Source organism: Pristiophorus japonicus, chromosome 3 (genome assembly GCF_044704955.1).
Source record: "Pristiophorus japonicus isolate sPriJap1 chromosome 3, sPriJap1.hap1, whole genome shotgun sequence".
Classification (NCBI taxonomy): Eukaryota; Metazoa; Chordata; class Chondrichthyes; family Pristiophoridae; genus Pristiophorus; species Pristiophorus japonicus.
Window position 1 is genome coordinate 210,973,813 of NC_091979.1, and position 5,518 is coordinate 210,979,330.

General features: G+C 44.1%; 1 pseudogene; it reads left to right on the forward strand.

Annotated features, from left to right (window-relative positions):
- Nucleotides 1-399: 399 nt before the first annotated feature.
- Nucleotides 400-578, forward strand: LOC139260463 (U2 spliceosomal RNA; annotated as a pseudogene).
- The last annotated feature ends 4,940 nt before the right edge of the window (nt 579-5,518 follow it).

Consider the following 5,518-nt stretch of genomic DNA (forward strand, 5'->3'; position numbering starts at 1 on the left):
GCACCGTCACTCTTCAGCAGTTTGTTTGTTGGTCTTGTAGCCTTCAGTAATCTCAAAATCAGAGTCACGATCAGATTCAGGAGTGGTGGGCAACTCTTCAACCTTAGAAGAATATAAGCTAAAATAAAGGTGCTGAAAAAACTTTTTTGTGGTGGTCCATTCCAATGATTATGCATACAATCATGAACCACTTTACAACAGCTTGCTGCAATTTGGCATGACTATCAGCCTTAAAAAGATTGTGGTGCCTCAGGCAAGGATTACTCCCTACCTATAATCATATGCTCCAGGCTGTGGACAGATTCACCTAACAAAGTAGCACCAAGTCTAGAAAAGTCCATTTAGATACAGAATCATCCTGCAGAATCGCCAAAGCCAGCTTAGCTTTTGGCAAACTCTATCGCTTCTCGGCCTTTTGGCTAAGATCAAGTGTAGTATCTGTTCTTATCAGTTTAATATCCCCTATGGGGACCTGATATTAAATTGTTTTTTGGACAGAGAGCTGGAACAGGGGCTTGCCCCGTCCACTCCATGCACCGACCTGGTATTGCAATGTTTCCAGGAACGCTGCAACTTCGCCTCTCGGCCTTTTGGCCTAAGATCAAATATATTGGCGCAAAGTGATCTTTGGCGTTAGAGTTGATCTGGAAAGAAATTGGACATAAAAAAAAAACTCTATCTGGGACAAGAGGCATCAGCCTGCAAACCAAGCTCAAAGTATACAGGGCTGCTGTTCTGCTGACCCTGCTTTATGCCTGTGAGATTTGGACAACATGTGCACGCCACATGAAGAAACTGAAACACTTTCACCTAAGCTGCCTGAGATAACGAATGAAGTGTAAGATGGCAAGATAAGATTCCCTCACACCGAAGTTCTTAAAAAAGCTGACGTGTCAGGCATAGACGCTCTGATCATGGAGGCATGGGTACAATGGGCAAGTAGCATGTGGTGTGAATGTCGGATGAATGAATCCTAAAGAAGGTCTTTTATGGCATATTGGCAACTGGGATAAAATCTCGTGCAGGACGGTAAAAGAAATTTAAAGACTGTTTAAATGTACTCTAAAAATGAGGCCTAGAAATTCATGCAATGCCTGTTTTTTAAAAACAGCTTTCTAAGCTATTAACGAGCAAGAAGCACACGCTTATTATGAGCTGAAAGTGCACCATTCACCATATTGGTAAAGGTAAAAAAAATCAGCATGCATATGCAAAGGACCAAACATCTTTTTTTTAATTCATTCACGGGATATGGGCATTTGTTGTCCATTCCTAATTGTCCTTGAGAAGGCAGTGGTGAGCCACCTTATACAACTGCTTGCTAGGCCATTTCAGAGAGCAGTTAAGAGTCAACCACTTTGCTGTGGATATGGAGTCACATTTTTGCCAGATCAGGTAAGGACAGCAGATTTCCTTTCTTAAAGGCTATTAGTGAACCAGATGGATTGTTACGACAATCTGGTAGTTTCATGGGCCTCAATTTTGGCCCAGCCTGTTTTTCGGCGCACTTACCGGAGTTGCGCCACTTTTCTCCATTCCGAGGTGCGCCGAAAAATGTTGTTGTCACTTTGGCTGCTGTCCGGCCTCTTTCTTGTAGTCACGCTGTGTGGCCAATTGAGTCGGGGGTGAAGTCAGCGTTCTGCGCCAAAAACTGTGCCGGGACGTCTGCACATGCGCAGTGGAGTCCGCTGGTGATGTCCGCACATGCACCCCCAGCTTCTCCGTTTGCTTGCTGCAACCTCTGCGTTAATTTGCTTGCTGCAGCTGTTCTGTGGACCCCGATGCCGGCCAGTTGAATTGCTCCCACCCCTAGCCCAGGCCGAGTGGCCTCCCAATGCGTTGTCATCCTGTTCCTAGCCCAGGCCGAGTGGCCTCCCCGTGCGATTTCTAAGAGACTGATTGCACCGGGAGACCACTCGACCAGGGCTGGGGCGGGCAGGAGAACTGATCCTAGCCCAGGTCAAGTGGCCTCCCGCACCGGCTGGCCCGCTGCCTTCCTGGGCCGAGTTTGAAGATGAAGGTAGACTAACTTCAATTTTTTATTTCTTATTGAATTCTTATTACTTTTTGTTTGCAAGGTTTGGTGGTTTGTAAGGCTTGGTAGTTTAGGTGCAGGCAGGTCCTCTCCGCTTCCCGCCCCCATCACAGGCCGAATAGCCCCCGAAGTACCTACCTGCGCCGATTTCTTTAACTCTCCGCAAGGGTTTTCTGGTGGCCACATATGCTGGCCTAAGTAGATTTGGAGTAACTATTAGCAGGCCAAAGTTGCCTAAATGGGCAGAACTGGTGTAGATGGCTGGTAACGCCCCCTTTTGAGAAAAAAAACTAACCTAAAAAAAATCCTAACTAACTCAGTTATACTGGTGCAAATTGATTGGGGAAAATGGGGATTTTTAAATTTCGCCAGAAAAACCAAGTTACTGCAAAAAAAACGGAGCAACTCCTGGCCAAAATTGAGCCCATGGTCCCCATTACTGATACTAGTTATCCAGATTTATTTAATGAACTGAATTTAAATTCCAGAGCTGCTATGTTGGGATTTGAACTTGTGTCTCACAGATCATTAGCCCAGGGCCTATGGATTATTAGTCCAGCAATATTATCACTATGTTACCATACCCTATCTAGTTGAGGCCCAAACCGCAAGATTATTCTGTGGCCGCACTCAGAAAATCCAAGGCTACATATAGCCTAACAGGCGGTCTTTAAAGGGACACTGCAGACTGCAACCAGTAAAGTAAGATTTTAAAATATACTTACCTGAATGTGGAGCAGGAGTGTTCCTCTCGACCCCACATTCGCACACAATCTTGAGGCTATTCAGCTACTATCCAACTGTTTTGCTTGGGTGACACAACATTTTGACTTTACAATCAACTTAAAAAAGACTGAAATCATAGTCCAGCCCATAGCTTGTTCTGAAGAGGAGGAGGAAGAGATTAGTTTGAAGACCTTTAGAATGAGATTTCACAGAAGGCATTTATACACAGATACCCACACACTATGGTGCAATGACCAAGAAGGGCTCACCTAGACTTTTCTGAGCTCCAGTACCCCAAAAGGCTAAGTTTTACCCTCCCCCAACAAAGGCAACTGTTGGCTAAAGACCTGCAGCCTATTCTCACCAAGAGAACAGCATTGTCTATACTCACCACTGTGTTGAATTTCTTTGATACTAGATCCTTACAGGTAACAGGACCTTTGCCATGTTAGTCAGACAGTAGCTAACCACAAGTAAATTTATAATGGAGAACAAAGAAATGGCAGACCAATTGAACAATTACTTTGGTTCTGTCTTCACGAAGGAAGACACAAATAATGTTCTGGAAATACTAGGGGACCGAGGGTCTAGCGAGAAGGAGGAACTGAAGGGAATCCTTATTAGTCAGGAAATTGTGTTAGGGAAATTGATGGGATTGAAGGCAGATAAATCCCCAGAGCCTGAAAGTCTGCATCCCAGAGTACTTAAGGAAGTGGCCCTAGAAATAGTGGATGCATTGGTGGTCATTTTCCAACATTCTATTGACTCTGGATCAGTTCCTATGGACTGGAGGGTAGCTAATGTAATACCACTTTTTTAAAAAGGAGGGAGAGAGAAAACAGGCAATTATAGATCGGTTAGCCTGACATTGGTGGTGGGGAAAATGTTGGAATCAATTATTAAAGATGAAATAGCAGAGCATTTGGAAAGCAGTGACAGGATCGGTCCAAATCACCATGGATTTATGAAAGGGAAATCATGCTAGGCAAATCTTCTAGAATTTTTTGAGGATGTAACTAGTAGAGTGAACATGGGAGAACCAGTGGATGTGGTATATATGGACTTTCAAAAGGCTTTTGACAAGGTCCCACACAAGAGATTAATATGCAAAATTAAAGCACATTGTATTGGGGGTAATGTACTGACGTGGATAGAGAACTGGTTGGCAGACAGAAAGCAGAGAATAGGAATAAATGGGTCCTTTTCAGAAGGCAGGCAGTGACTAGTGGGGTGCCGCAGGGTTCAGTGCTGGGATACCAGCTATTTACAATGTACATGAATGATTTAGATGAAGGAATTGAGTGTAATATCTCCAAGTTTGCAGATGACACTAAGCTGGGCGGTGGTGTGAGCTGTGAGGAGGATGCTAAGAGGCTGCAGGGTGACTTGGACAGGTTAGGTGAGTGGGCAAATGCATGGCAGATGCAGTATAATGTGGATAAATGTGAGGTTATCCACTTTGGGGGCAAAAACACGAAGGCAGAATATTATCCGAATGGTGACAGATTAGGAAAAGGGGAGGTGCAACGAGACCTGGGTGTCATGGTACATCAGTCATTGAAAGTTGGCAAGCAGGTACAGCAGGTGGTGAAGAAGGCAAATGGCATGTTGGCCTTCACTGCTAGAGGATTTGAGTATAGGAGCAGGGAGGTCTTACTGCAGTTGTACAGAGCCTTGGTGAGGCCACACCTGGAATATTGTGTTCAGTTTTGGTCTCCTAATCTAAGGAAGGACGTTCTTGCCATTGAGTGAGTGCAGCGAAGGTTCACCAGACTGATTCCCGGGAAGGCAGGGCTGACAGAATATGAGGAGAGACTGACTCGACTGGGCTTGTATTCACTGGAGTTTAGAAGAATGAGAGGGGATCTCATAGAAACATACAAAATTCAGTCGTGATTGCACAGGTTAGATGCAGGAAGAATGTTCCTGAAGTTGGGGAAGTCCAGAACCAGGGTCACAGTCTAAGGATAAGGGGTAAGCCATTTAGGACCGAGATGAGGAGAAACTTCTTCACTCAGAATTCTTGTGGAATTCTCCATCGCAGAAAGTTGTTGAGGCCAGTTCGTTAGATATATTCAAAAAGGAGGTAGATATGGCCCTTACGGCTAAAGGGATCAAGGAGTATAGATTGAAAGCAGGAAAGGGGTTCAAAGGTTGAATGATCAGCCATGATCTTATTGAATGTTGGTGTAGGCTCGTAGGGCCGAATGGCCTATTCCTACACCTATTTTTTATGTTTCTATGCATCAAGAAAATTACTGATGGTCTGTTTAGGAGAGCCATGCCATTCATATTCCTTCCAATGGAACCATAGAAATAAAGAGAAAAAGCCATCTAGTTCTACCGATTACAGATCTACTTTACATAACAACATTCACTAAAAGGCACTAAAAGTCCATTCGAACTATTTACAACTAGTTTTTAACACCGTGTGTACCCTTTGTGCTTGATATCCTATTTGCTCCAACTCCGAGTCTTCTACTTCTATGTGATGTTCCCTTTGTGACGAGATTGAGCGCTGAAGGGTTGCAAAATTTGTGGGACCCCCCCCCGCTCCCCAGTGTTTGGACTCATTGGAAAGGAAATTTAATTTGGAACTATCTACCAGAAAGTTTGAGATCCTAAAGTGCATATGGAAGAAACTACTAACTTTAATCGAATTTGGGATTTTACAAAGCAGATTGAGTTTGTGTGGGCAGGGCTAAGAACTAAAGGAACTATCCTTCAAAGAAACCAGTTTTGAGTATTGAAACTGTC